The following is a 15,741-nucleotide window of genomic DNA, read 5'->3' as shown; positions in this document are numbered from 1 at the left end:
CAGGGGGAACTTCCCGTGTTCCAGCTTGTGCCCGTGGCCCCTTGGCCTGGCGTTGGGCACCACTGAAAAGAGCCCGGCCCATCCTCCTGACACCCACCCTTCAGATATTTATAGGCATTGATGAGATCCCCCCTCAGCCTTCTCTTCTCCAGGCTGAACAAGCCCAGGTCTCTCAGCCTTTCCTCACAAGGGAGATGCTCCAGCCCCTGATCCCCTTGGCAGCTCTGCGCTGGCCTTGCTCCAGCAGTTCCCTGTATTTCTTCAACTGGGGGGCCCAGACCTGGACGCAGCACCCCAGATGTGGCCTCACTGGGGCAGAGCAGAGGGGGAGGAGAACCTCCCTCGCCCTGCTGGTCACACTCCTTTCCATGCACCCCAGGACACCGCTGGCCCCCTTGGCCCCAAGGGCCCAGTGCTGGCTCAGGGTCACCTCGCTGCCCCCCAGCACCCCCAGGGCCTCTCAGCAGAGCCGCTCTCCAGCAGGTCCCCCCCAGCCTGTGCTGGTGCGGGGGGTTGTTCCTCCCCAGGGGCAGGGCCCTGCACTGGCTCTGGTTGAATTCCCTGAGGTTCCCCTGGGCCCAGCTCTCCAGCCTCCAGATGTTATGGCATCCCATAACATTCTTCATACAAACATAAGAGTGTATTATGATAGAAGAAAAAAGTAGTAGCCATAAGTAAAAGAGATCTCCTTCCCTATTACTTTCTAGACTAGAATGATGTTTTCTTAAGTAGCTTAATATTTTTGCTTTCACCCGGTTTCCAACTTATTGTCATTTTTTAAATACTCAGCAAGATACTTGGACAACAACCGATTCTTTCTCCAAAATGTGAAATTAGGTTTCTCGTCTGTCTTCCGACCTCTGCAATTTAGAAACACTTACTGATTGTTCTTTGGGGTAAATCCCACTGAAGTAAGAGTCACATGGTGTTTTTATGATTGCTGAGTTAAGAAAACCTTTTTAGGTGAAAGTTTCAGTGAAACTTACTCTCTGCTGTTCACATATATTATCAACTGGCAATGTGTGATTATTAAGTCTGAATCTGAAATTTGCTATTATCAAATAAGGAAAGTAAGTTAATGGCACTGCTAATAATACTTCTGAAGAAGTTTACAGATGATTGCGGTCCTAATCCTGAAACTAGCTCCACACTTCTTCAAGAATACATTTAACGAATTCTATTGCCTAACCGTACTTTTAATTCCTAGAACATATGCCAAAATGTGTCCATCTCTTGTTTCAGGCTTTTACCTTTTCCTAAACACAGCAAAACGGACACGTCTCTACCCAACCCGATAACATTTGCTTAGGCAGCCTCTCTTCGAAGCCTATCTGTAAAAAAAATAAGTATTTACCTTAGCCAGCACTTCATTAGACTGGATTTCCATATTATAGCCAAAATCTAACTATGTCAGTGGAATCCTTCAACAACGAGTCACCAGATTAACTCAATTAACCAGTCACCAAAAATCTACTACCCTTAGCACCAACCTTTTCAAACAGTAGAATTTTACTATTTGGAACCTTCTACAAAATCAAAGTATTCTGCTTGTGAAATTGTTTGTCTCTCACACCATAACATAGTTTTCCTCCACAACAGTCATGTTTTCCTTGCGACTTACACAAATGTACCTTCTGACGGTCATAAACTGCTCGCAAGTGACAGTGCATCTCATTTCTGTGCTGCAACTTAAATGTCATAGTAAAAATATTTTAACTCTACATGAGCAAAAGCAATGTTTGCTGAAGCAAACTGATAATTTTTTAGAACTGTATGCATTGCCAGCCAAGAGCAGGCCTCCAGTTGTTAGCCCAGTTCACATCTGCAATGCAGAACACTGCAGGCATGAAGGATAGATGCTAAACATTTCATACTGAATAAAGCAAAAACCCGTTCGACCTGATTCAGAGCAAATCCATAGGATTAAGCTGGTAGCAATACTGGATTGACAATACTGGCAGCACAGGTCTGTACTTCCAACAATATATTTGCTACTTGAAGGCAAAAAAATTATCTTCACTGGTAAGAAGGAAAGATGTCCAGCAAGGTAGTAAGTCAGTAAGTTGAGAGGAAGCAAAAGGCAAAATAATTTAGCCCTTATTTCCAAATATGAAATTTATAATAACCCTAATACTTCAAAAGATCTATATGGACTATTTAAAAAAAAGTACGCTTTACAAATGATTCCCCCACATCAATGATCATCTTGGTTTATAGTCCACGTGTCAGGACGAATGGGGCACTTCCACGTGCTTTAAACCGATCTAACCTTTCACAGCTGAGAGGGCACTTCAGCGCTTTCTACATGTTTCTGTTCTTTGCACTGAGTAACGGCGCTGTAAATTCCAACAAGAACATAACCTGGTTGAACACGAACTAATCCTACTGAAGAAAAACGAGCTTTCAGTCTCCTGCTGGACTCCAGAGCCACGTGAGTAACAGCACCAGCAACAGCCAAAGCTCCAAATACAGCAGCAGAGGTGAAAGGGAAGACAAGGCTGCCTTTTCAGCAGCAGCACGGACACAGACTGGTTTAAGATGAGTGGGAAACTGAATGACAGTCTGTTCTTTCTTGGTTTGCATCCTTAGATTGAGAACCATGTCAAAACAAACACCTCTCTACAAGGAAACAGGCTTATGTGAAGAATATGGAATTCTTTACAGCAGGATACACAATCTCTTGAGAGACAGACGGAAAAATCCTGACTGACTTCACAGATGCATTTATGTGCTTCACTGGGAGCTGGAAATCTAAATACTTGAATGGTTGTATCCTTGAGTATGCCTACAGAGGATAACAGTGTGACATTAGAGACGCGCAAGCCGGCTCTGATTCACCTTGTACGGGTACGGAGTAAGCTGGAGCAACAGGGCAAGCTATCTCAGACATTAGAAATACTAGCGACACACACAGCCCTAGGAACCCTGCCTCGTGGCTGGTCTGGCTGGCAGCGGACTGCAGCGATACCTGGCCACACAGACAGCTGAGATTCTGCTGTTACCTTATGTGTATCTGCAGCACTGAGCAATGCAGACGTACGTTGTGATCTGACCTGAGCGGCGTAAAGTGCTGTTGCAAGAGCTCTGATATTCATGGGAGCCTGGTTTCCAACACCGTTCTCAATGCATTGGCCCATTCTCTGTCTCTACTAATACAAGAACACAAGTAGAGACAGAAGGACACAGAGAAAAATGAGTGCATAACAACTGCAAAGGAGGGAAATAAAGGGAAAATGCTAAAAGGATAGACTAACAATGAGGGCTAAAAGAGCAATGGAAAAGGGAGCATCCCTTTCTACAGATAAAAGCACCTATCATTAGTCAATGACAGCCCAGTACAGTCTCCAGCAGATCTGGCTGAAACGATCAGAGTTGACATGGGCAGTTCCCACCACCTTGCTTAAAAAAGGAGAAAGAAGAAAGGGGAGCGGGGGTGGGAGGCAGAGAATGGAACAGGATGGTTTGGAGACATATCAGTCTCCGCATGTTGGAACAGCAAGTTTTTGACATACTTGTTTATTTTGTTCCATTAATGTGACTCTTCTCTCTCCTTTCCTACAACTTCGGTGGGAAAAACCATACCAAAATAAACCTTCAGGCCCTGCTCCCAAGCGTAACCACACAGAGGATTTTTAATTTGAGCTTTTCTAAACTCCCAACTTCCTTCCGGATTCACAGCCTTCTCCCCTTCTGCTAACCCTCCACCTCCATGTTGGGTTGAGATTCTGGTCCGGCCTCAACAAAACTAAGTTTTTAAATGGAAGCAGCCCATTATGTAAACTCAGACTTCTAGCCAATAAACCATTAAGTAAGGAGGAAAAAGGCCTTGACAAGGGGAGGATTACCTTGGTAACAAAGCTAGCGGGACGGTGACCACGGAGTGCCCTGTCACAGAAACAGGAGAGCTATAAAAAGGCAATGGCTGAGTCATTCACACTTTTCAGTCACATTAACCAGCTCAGTCTTGGAGGCAACTGCCTACACCAAGACCTGATTGAGCTGGGAGGGAAAATTGCCTTCGGAAATCAAAGAGGCCACAAAGAACTCAGGGAAGGTGCAAACTGCAGCGTAAGGGTCAGCCTAACAGAAAGGTTCCACCTCCACCCACCCGCCCGACCTGCTTCCTCTTCTGTTTTAATTACAAACAGTGATGATATACTTCAAAATTCTGTGCAAAGCCTAACTATGTGCGTTGTCCAAAGTGGTTGTTTTATCTACTATATGGCTTAGAAAAATAATTCTGCTTTAAAGGCTCACACATCTACAGCTACAGAGTGACCATCTCTTTGGACCCTTAGATCAGCATTGCCTGCGATGGCCCTGAGGAACGCGGTACCACAGTGCAGCACTGGTTGGACAAACCCAAGTTCCCTCCGGTCCAGCACACCTCTAAGCTACGTCTGGTCCCTCAGAGGGCCATTTCAGAAGGTTCAGACAAACTATAATATGTATCTGAGGACAATGGGACAAGAAACGGCACTACAAATTCACCTCTCATGTGGAGTTTACTACTCAGAAGATCCTCACTCTAGGAGGATGTTAGGTACAATACCCAGTTCTTAAAACCCCTACAAAACTAATGGCTGGTTCTCCACGAGTAACCCGGTAATTCTGGGAGGGCTATCAGTAGGAAGGATGAAAAACGGGGAGATTCACATTTGTTTGCTCTAGCAAACATTAGGAGTAGAATTGCTTGATGTGAAAGGTAATTTACTCCAAGATGAGCAAGCAACGAAAAAATGCTTGAAAGCTGTTTTAAACAGCCATATATAAAATTCCTATATTCAAATAAATCATCTTACATTCTTCATAAGAACATGCTTTTGTCCACTAAATAACTTTTACTGTCAAGGTAAGGGAGTTTCTTAAAATGCTCAGTGAAATTGAAGATTTTAAGGAAGCTATGCCAAAAGGGAGCCCAAGCCCCAGCAAAAGATTGCCAAGATTCTGTACAAGTGAAGATTTTTCCCCAAATCGCTCTGTATTCACGCTGCTCTTCAGTGCCTCCTAATCAAAGTTTTCTCACAGAGTTCTGGACATGATCAAAGCCTCCGAGCTCACTGCTGCTGAGGTGCTGGTTCATGTAGGGTCATATTGCAAGCCCAGGAAAACCAAATTATTTTAACTCAGGTCCTTGGTGCAGATCCTATGCTCTACATGCTCTCACCATCATAATTCCCCCCCCCAAATGAGTGCAGATTTTTACATATAGCAAAGTAATACATTTATAAGACAGAATACTGTAAATAAGATGTTTACAGAAATGATCCTCCTTTTTAGTAGTGAAAAGGTTTCAAAAACTTATTCTGTTCCTTCTTAAGAAAACATTAATCTCGTGTCTTGCAGAAAAAACCAAACACCAAAACTCACACTTTTATTCACTGAATCTGTTTACCCTCATTATTTTTATTCACTGTATTAAACTCACATTAGCAATACCAGTTTACATTTTACAGAGCAGAGAAGTATTAAGCATCTTTAGTTTAAACTAAGGCATGCTACTCCCCCTGCAACACAGAATTTATACCTCAAATTCCAATAGTTCTTCAAAAAAAGTTCTTGAGCTTGTCTCTAACCATGACCTTGCAAACTTCTGCTTCTGCGTGTAGGGCTCATCCTTTCACTGAACGTACCTTATTTACAATTCCTCATACTTGGAAGCTACAATTAACCTTACGTCTGTATTTCCCTGCAGCTTTTCTTCATGTCTCTGAAAGAGAACTCTATTCCACAAGATCAACCATTGCCACCTTCAAATGCAACAATTTACCTTTTTTCCTATGGAGAGTCAAAGCTTTAGGGCTTTTGCGCTTTTTTAGTTTGGCTGGCTATTTAAGACTATTTCCCTGCTAGTTTCAGTACAGTAGCAATACTGCTAGGATCATCTTGACAAGATTTTCTCCTTCATTAACCTTTAAATTATCTAACTATTATTTTATTTAAGATGTTTTTGCTCTTGTTCCTACAGATGCAACACTATTTTCCTGCACTGAACAGAATCTTTTAGTTATCTGAACTACAGATACAACCAGCCCAACGCCTGTACAATCTCACTGTGACATACTGCATGACAACAGTCTCCTCTTGCCCTTCTAAAGTCTACAAAAGCTTCCATACTACGGAGAAGGAGCTGCTCCATTTTCCAACTCCATAATTAACACATTAAACGGGATTGTTTTCAAACCAAGCCCTGTGGGAGCACAGCTGACATTTTCCTCGGCAATTAATATTACGGGCCATTAAGAACCTTTCTGAACATTCCCTCCAACTTCTAGACGCGCCCAGCGTCTCATTGCCGGTACCTGCATTGTCAAATCTGTTCATCAACTGCCTCTGAGAAATTCCTAAAGATCTTAGCAAAATTTATCATCTAACCTTGCATTCATTAAATCTGCTCCTCCTTTAAACATGTTAAAGAAAGCTGCTCTGCCCCTCGGAAGCCCCTGCAGAACAGGCCTCGTGTTCTGACAGAAGCCACACGTACCATTCCATAGTTCTGTCCCACTAATCCAAAACAAAGGACAAAGTAAAAATCTGTAACGACGGAAAAAAGTTTTAAAGAATAAGAACTAAACTGCTTAATTCTGTTTGATCTCTTCTTACTGAAACTTTTCCTGATGTTATTTTTCTGCTGATGGATGTTTTAATTAAAGCACAATGCACTGATAGCCATCCATGATGATATCAAAAACCTTTTATCTTCCCCAGCTGTGTGCACGATTTCCTGTAGGGTCGTTAGTCCAGCAATACTGAAATACAACGTGGCATAAGAATCACATCATTATTATATGCTCAAATTAATTAATTTAAGATAATAAAGGTCTGTGTTTCCTGTTCAGAACAGTCCTTTATTCGAAAGGAAATAAGTAATGTAGACAATCAGGGAACACACACAGTGCCTAATGTAAAAGATGACATCCAGAGCCACAACAGTGCAGACGACATGCGTAATGAAAATAAGCAGCTGTTTCTCCAAAAACCTACGTACAATTTTGGAAAAAAAAATGAAGTTAAAGAAACAGACCAGAGGTCCTGGCACCTGTCCCCTCTCTTTAATCTATTATACTGTATCTTGATTTTGCCTTCTTTTTCATTAAAATGTGGGGTACTGAAGATGTTCCAGAAGAGCAGAAAAAACCCCTTGTGCCTTCGTTTAAAATTTGAAGATGGAACAACCTCAGAGTAAGGCTGTCAATCCAACATCAATCTCTCACAAAACGATGGGAGAAGTAGGGACTTGAATCTGTTATCCAGAATTACACAGGAGTTATAAAATTACTGTTGGGATCATAGATTTATAGATTTTTAATTAATTTTAGATATCATAAAAAGAAAAAAATTTATTGTAACAGACTCCTCAACCCAGGCCAAGGTATACTGCAATCCAGTAAGTGAAAGCTGAAATTAAACAAGCTCTTAACAGAAATAAACAGCTTTTTAAATATTTTTTTTAATAGGGAAAATATTTATGGGGAACAGTTTACAGGAACCTGAGATGGATTTTCCATCACTGCTTATTTTAAATTCAGAACTTCACTGCCTCAGAGGTAAGGATTACTTTAAAACAGGACTGACTTCATTAAAAGATACGGTTCAAGTTATGCAGGTGATGACACTAATCACATCTCTTCCTTCCAGCATGCCATTCTGTGAATGTACGAAAACACACTGCTTCGGGTTTTGTAGAGGGGATGCTTGGTTCAGCCAAAATATAATACTATTACTGCATTGCACCTGGAGAATCTCACTACTTAACTTCAAATGCATCACAAGAAAAAACAAAAGCAACCGATGGGATCTGGCTTCATTTCAGAAAATTCTGTACAGCCATGTGAAAACCTTGAAGGTCATTTTATGGCACTCAACAAATAATCTGGTTTCCAGAGATGTTGATTCACACGCTCCAGCAATAACTACATTCAGCTTTTATTGAACTGAACTCCAGAACCCTTGAACTCCAGCAGGGTTCAGTCTACATACTACTTTCCACTATGATAAGAAGCATATAGAGATAAGAGTTCCTGCTAATTACAGATGTGCCAGTACAGGTCAGACACGCAAGTGGCACCTAGAGATTTATGCTCCACGGCACCATAACTCGTATGGCTGGCAAGCCACTGGCACCGACTGGTACAATCCACTATGTCTTTAAAACTACCCATAACACACAGAAAATTATTTCATGCAAAGAATGAACATGTTGGGGTTCGTCTGTTTTAAGCAATGTTTCTCCAGCTTTAGCTGAAGGGATTACTTACAGAAGAGAGAAATGGAATGACAACAGCCTAGTGACAGCTGATATTTATAGTATACAACCAGAGCAGTAGCATAAAAAGTTACTATCATTGTAGCTAATTTCCTAACCGGTATGGTTACCATTTTAAAGCTTCCTCCTTTATGTCTTACTATGAAAAAAGCCAGTTTTCAAGACAGCAAATTTATTTTATTTGGCTCACATCCATGTTTTTAATAACTTCAGTGTATCTTGCCAGCCATCACAACGATGCACGGATGTTCTTGGGTTTTACTAGGGTCTTCATCATAGAACTAAAGAAAATGAAGATAATTTAATAGCAACAAGCATCATCATCATTTGTCTTCATTGCACAGGCACGTAAAGTATCCAATACCACATCTGTCCCTGATCATGGCATGTTTGTTCTTTAAGCCTGAGTAGTTCTGGGGGTTTTATACTCAATTCAAATATCTCCCCCCCTCGCTAATCCAGAGCCTCCTATCACTTGTTCTGCTGCCTCATACAAAGCACCATAAGCTTGTCCTTTGAGGCTATTCTGTTGTTGTTGAGTTGGTTTTTACTACATTTACATCCCACTCCTTAAAATCCCTGTTTGTCTTCACATAATACCACTGTGCCATACTATTTTTTTTTTTTAAATAATTCTTATCACTGCAGCTCCAGCTTTCTGATGTCTGAGGGCAGACTAGATGTGGCTGCTCCCAGTCTACTCTGCAATTCTATTCATACTCTAGTTTGCAACATGATATCTAATACGTTATCATCAGTCCATGTTTTTTGCTTTGTGTGTAGTACTCATAGCTAAACACTTTTTACCCCACCTCATCCATGATGGAACTGTAGGAGGAAGGAGACAATCATCCCAAGGACAAATGAGAGTCGTCTACTTCCATTATTTCCCTATTTATATATTTTACAACTTACTAATTTCATTTTGTCCAAGATGTAATTGTGTTGTCCTCTTAGCATCAGAGTCCAAGCCAACAGTACCTGTTAAACCCAGAGAACATAAGTGGCCCATCAACAACATTGTGCTTTTCAAAGGCCCAAAACCCATATTTTTAAAAACAATTTCCTCAGACTTGTCTTATTAACCAACACCTGAAATATGGCGAGAAAAACAAACCGAAAAACCACAATGGCAAACCAAATTTGCAATTTTCTAGTTTTTGTCAGCCAGTTGCCGTACCTATGGATGTGTTACGTATGCGAGCCAGAACTTCTACGGTCACTGTTCTAGAAATCTTTACAAAAATCTTTTCTTTAAATTAGCTGCTGCTATGTGTGATACGACCACAAATGAACACAAAACAGTTCAAATGAAATTAGTGGCCAGGCCAAACTACACCTACAATTGCTAGCAGATTGAGGGGATTTCTCAGATTCATCACTGTCACTGTAATTCGGCCCTACATCAACCACTACTTTGAGCTGGATCTACTCGTAGCTTTTCTTTCAATTAAGCGTACCAAAAATACTATAAGGGCTTTGAATTAGTAAAACTAGATTTTATTAGAACACAGCTTGGCCATTACAGTAAAGAAAACTCAGAAAGACAGAATCAAAATGAAAGGGATTTATGAACGACTGTATGTCCTTTATACTGTGTCCTTCCAGGGTAGATCTTTCCCTTTGGTCTTGCTCTCAGGTCTAGCACTTTGTGGAGGCTTGTTGGGTAGCGACACATTTTACTATGTCTTTGAAAGCCTGAAAAAGTCCATTTCCAGAACTGTTATAACACATCTTCTTGGGTGTCTATTCATTACTTCTTAAGAAGGCATCAGGTTTCTGGTAATGCTACAGGTTCCAGACTTGCATCTGTGTCTCACGCTGCCTCCCTGACCCACCATACCATTATAATTCAAACAAACCATAGATGGCTGAAGTTTTATTATTACTTTATTTTACTTTCAGGTCCTTTCCCCTTGTTTTTACCTCCTCTTGTTTCTGAGAATAGTGACAATAAATTAACTGATCTCAGGACTGAATATAACATCCACTAATGTGCAAAATGCCAACCCACATAATCCGATCATTTAGCTGTTTCTCCCTTTTTCCTTCCTTCCAACGAAACAAGAACCACGGAACAGAACTGCTTTGCTCTTAAACAAGTTCCTAAAATGGCTATGAAAAAGATAGACGGAATCTAACTTTGATAAATGTAAAGTGATAAAAAACAGGAAAAAGGATCAGGATTCTGATTACATACGTAATGATGGACCCTGGAATTAGTTATTAATACCCAGGAATGCAATCTGTGAATTATAATAGCTTTATGTAAATGCCAGCTTAACCCAGAGTAGCAACCAAAAATAAAGTGAGGAATTATTCTGAAAGGGAAAGAACAAAAAAGAAAACACCATTATGCTATTATAAATCTATATCATGACTCTATTTGGCCACCACTTTCCTACAAAGAATATTGCGGAACTGAGAAATACACAGTGGCAACAATCATGAACAAGAACTTCAAGGAATAACTAAATAGATTAAAAATCTTCATTATGCAGAAAAAAAAAAACAAAACCTGAGGGGGGACAATACAGCCAACGTGAAACAACCTTTGCTTTTCTTTTCTATGAAGAATAAAAAAAGAAAGAAAGAGTCAAATAAAAAAAACCCTACACTAAGTTATCAGCAAAGGTTTTGGAACTCCTTGTCATAGGCTACTGCAGACACTAGAAGTTTACATCAGCTCATAAATTAACTCAATACATTCATGAAAGGGAAAGGGAGGGGAAAAAAAAAAACACAAAACAAACAAAAAACTTAACAGCTTGACCTGAAGCCCCCGAGCTGCAGGCTGCCTGTGGTTTGGAGGGTAGTCCAGCAAAGTATCACTGAGTGCTTTCTCTACACTTTCAGTCTAAGAAATCAACCATTTCCTCTCCTCATTAAATGGAGCCTGCAACTGTTGACACTCTGGCCTACTGCCTACACTGGTAAAAAGAGAAAGACAAATCACTTGGAGACAATCCCCAGGAAGATGAGGAAACCGCAAGGGAATAAAAGATTGGGCCAACTTTTTGGAGTGAGATAAATCTACTCCCTTTCCTATCCTTGTGTGACAAAATAACCAGGGCATGGGGTGCCAAGCTATTACAGCAGGAATAGCTCTGCGCTGACAAGGCAGATCAGGAATCGAGTAACCCAGTAGATAGTGAGGGTAAACACAGAAATGACAGCTCCAATTTGCCTTTCAAGCATGAGCAGCTTCATTTACTAAAAAAGGCACACAGAGGAATCATTCAGCTTAGCACACAGGCACTCAAGAAAATGACTTCGTATCATAGACCTACAATGTTCCTGGAAGTGAGGAATCAGTGCTGCGAATGACAGGCACAGAGGATAACCCAAGTGCTGGTGGTGACACTTACAGGGTAAGTTACACGCACTACAGTGGCACGGCTTTCAATGCCTCTCACACCACGAGGAGCCAAGGGGGAGGTTCACACAACACTCTATGGACTGTTGGTGCCAAAGGAGACAGAAAACACGTTAGAGACAACATACAGAATCATAGAATCATTAAGGTTGGAAAAGTCCTCTAGGATCATCAAGTCCAACCGTCAACCCAACACCCCCAGGTCTCCTAAACCATGCCCTAAAGTGCCATGGCTACACGTATTTTAAATACCTCCAGACCACGTAGATTTATACACGACCTACTTATTAGTCAAGCCAAGGACCCTTGTCTTTGTCTTGCCCACAGAGGTAACACACGTGTCCTTCTCTCCCGTGCCTTGTTTCAGCAGCAAAATATAAAGACCCCTTGTTAGTCCATTTCAGGTTTATCAGCTCCTTACTATCATTTTAGTTTGACAGTAATATGCCACATTCAAATATCCACATCATTTTCTGCACTTTGTCCCTTCTCTGGTCCCAGCTTTTAAAGGACCCTCAGTAGTTCGCACATTCTCAGAAGAGCCAATATAGGTTTGAATCCTCTATACTACTTTTAATCCATTATGATCTTGCACATCTACTTAATGGTAAGAGAGTAGCTAATGAGAAAATTCAAAAGAAAGTGAACTCATTTCAAGAAATAAAATTCTCTTTAACAGCATTTAATTACTTCCTTAGATCACAGAAAGGAATTCAAACTTTCATACCAGCAATTAAATTTTTTTAGCGAATAAGGGCAAAGTCTTCTGAAACCAGATAGTATTAAAAAAATACTTTCCTTTTGAAATTTTTTTTTTTAAAATTTCTGTGTGTCACGGATAGAGAAGTGTATCCCACTAGAATATCTGATAATAATATAAGCTGACAAATCAGACAGATGCCTTAGCAATAAATATTCCACTTCATTTCTGGATGATCTTGTGATTGTCTTTCATTTGTCATCTACCATAATGTTAATGTAAAAGACACTGCTTTTCTCCAAATACAAAATTATTGCCAAATTAACCCCTCTGATTTCTTTTTAATAAACTGTTTCAAAAGTATACGCCATTTTTTCCTACATATTTAACTCTAAAAATATCCCAACATATAAAATACAATGCAATCAAAAAAGATAGCAATAGCCTACTACTAATTTTTCCAACACCAGAAACAAAATTCTTAAACTCTCACAGTGGGGGAAAATTCATGATTTATGAGGTCGTATTATGGAAACCTATCAAATTTTCCCCAGCTTTCCTGCCTCTATTTTCTTTCATTATGTTCAAGTGCTTACACGTCTAATTGCTACTAAGAGAAAATTGCTTGTGCAATACCCAGATAACTTACAAACTCCAGCCTTGTTACAAAAAGGACTGTAGTATAAATGCCAGAAAAATTATAGTAAAATAAATCCTTCCACCAACTTCTTTTCATTTATCTCTTGTAGCAGTAGCATCAGAAATTTACTATTCTTAACCTATTTTGTTATTTATATTGCTCCATTAGAACCACTTCTTCAGCTTCCCCTAGAAGTTCATCATGAATTTGAAATATTGAACCTTCCGTAACTTTGACATTCCTTATTTATAAAACCTAGATATGAATTTGGGAACATCACCACACAGTTGGCTTCGTAAGGAGACAACTGAGAAAGGATTGGTAACCACTCATGCTATTTGGGGAAAAAAATTAGTTCTACATCATTTCACTAGCTCATTACAAGTAAGCAAAGTAAATTAAAATATTAACTGAAGATAAATCTTAGCTATGTAATCCTTGCAACATTATAATGCATCACAACAAAGAGCACATTTAATCAAATCCATAAATGAAACTAACCTATTAACGTACACAAAATTCAAGCCATTGTAATACAGTATATTACCGAATCACACAAAATGCTAATCCCAGAAACCTACAATTTTGCCTACCTCTATGTAGTGGAATTTGTTTACTGAAAGACAGGTTTGAAAACTATAACTACATGGGGTAAGTCAAGGTAGTGTTTGCTAAAAATTAGAATACTAGAAATAGCATTTATGGGCTAGAGGTTTTTCCAGGACTATGGCAGAAATACCTGTGTGTGCATTATTTCCAGCTGAGTTAGGCGGAACTTCCACTTAGTCTTAGTGGAACTTATTCTTTTTCTTACCAAACTAATAATAAAAAGTAAAACCAAAAAGGAGGAAAAGCTTAACATTTTATTTTATTTAAATTGAAATATCACATTCAGAGCCCAAATTCTAGAAGATCCAATAATGCCATTACGGTAAATATCTCACATTATCAGACATCTTGGTAGCACTTATTTGGGACAGTTGGTATAATTTATGCCATGTCCCAGCCTTTCCTCTTATTTGTACTCGTCTCAGGACAAAAGGAGCATTGCCTCCAAGAATATGATGACCTAAAGGGAACACCCTCAGCATCCATCTTCACTTTTATAGTTACATTGTCACCTTTTGCAATTTCTAAACAATTCTCTTTAGATTGGGATCCACAAACTTGCCACATAGTTTGTTTAGAGACACAGTATTCATGCCTGAGAAGAAAGCATGAAGTCAAAAGAGATTATTTTGTGGAATTAATTTTGATCACCAGTGAGACAAGTGCCTAAGGGGGAAAAAATGACAATTTCTTAAATGTTCTTGACACAATCAATTTCCTAATCACCAGTGCTGTGTCTTACTTTCATTCAGACTTATCTAGCCATCATCCATAGTTCCATTCTCTTAGAAGGCCTTAAAATAATCTGTTTTATTTTACCAGCAAGTAACAGAGGAACGAAAAGTAGCTCAGTTTATCCTGATTAGACAGAATCGTAGAATCATTAAGGTTGGAAAAGACCTCTAGGATCAGCAGGTCCAACCGCCAACCCAACACCCCCAGGCCTCCTAAACCATGTCCCAAGTGCCACGTCTGCACGGTGTTTGAACCCCCCCAGGGACGGTGACACCCCCACCTCTCTGGGCAGCCTGTGCCAGGGCCTGACCGCTCTGGCAGGGAAGGCATTTTCCCTCATCTCCAACCTAAACCTCCCCTGACGCAGCTTGAGGCCGGTTCCTCTCGTCCTGTCACTGGTGACTCGGGAGATGAAACCAAGAACCTCCTTCTAAAAGCCTGTAAGGACCTGGCTACTTCTAGTTCAATTAAAATAAACTTAATTAATTTAAATGCAACATTTACAGAATATGCTTTGTACAGTTGACCTTGCTCTCTGAAACAACCTTTTACACCATCCTGCTTGAATCACATAAATTGTCTCCTCTGTCACTTCAATCCCCTGTGGCTATGATTCTGCCTTTTCATGCCCTGTCCTTATCAGCTGCCTAACTACAAATACACCTCACAAATTACGCTGTCTCAAAGGACCACAGTATGATTTTCTACTGTTGTTGTGAACTGCAGGTTAAAATTACAACTAAAATAATGTACGGAAATCTACTTATATACTAAAAATTTAATTCACGTTCTTGTAAGATAATAAGAATATATTTCTAGGAAAAAGAAAAGCATGTGTGTTCCTGAAATTCAAGAGATTAATTTGACAAGCTACTCTTAATATTCACATTCACCACCAAAGAACACAATATACAGATAAGTCTTATTAGGAGTAGAGAACTGTACAAAGCCAACTCTCTACTGTAACAGACAATTCAATATTTCTGTGCCTTTCAAAGTTAAACACGAAGAGGCAGTAACTTATTTATCAAGCATTTATACGCTAACTCCTTCTCCTCAAATGCGGCAATTACTGAAGTGTTTAAACATAAAATTACACATAACAGCTTTAAAATGTTATATAAATCTTTTCACTCATGACTCTATTTTTGCATTCAGAATCAGAAATTCCCTATGACTGCTGGTCATGAAAATTTCCAAGTATTTCCAATTCTAAGTGATGCTGTTTTGGAGGTTACATGCATTACCTGCCTTTCCCACCGTCCACTTTCAGCTTTCCAGTGTCTACTGGTTTTCCAGCCAGAAACGATAGTGCCAGAGTCCCTTCCTAATCTCACCTCTTACAGAGGCCTGACTCACGCAGACTTGCCAAGCCACACAATTCAAGCTGAAATGGGATTTGCCACACAGGATTT

General features: G+C 39.9%; 1 protein-coding gene across 3 annotated transcripts in view; it reads right to left on the bottom strand.

Annotated features, from left to right (window-relative positions):
* Positions 1-15,741, bottom strand: part of CTNNA2 (catenin alpha 2) — a 522,290-nt gene that overhangs the window by 465,934 nt on the left and 40,615 nt on the right. The gene's annotated exons all lie outside the window — the stretch shown is intronic.

This window comes from Phalacrocorax carbo, chromosome 4 (assembly GCF_963921805.1).
Source record: "Phalacrocorax carbo chromosome 4, bPhaCar2.1, whole genome shotgun sequence".
Classification (NCBI taxonomy): domain Eukaryota; kingdom Metazoa; phylum Chordata; class Aves; order Suliformes; family Phalacrocoracidae; genus Phalacrocorax; species Phalacrocorax carbo.
Note: the sequence above shows the minus strand (reverse complement) of the source record. Positions and strands in the feature narration are given on the sequence as shown.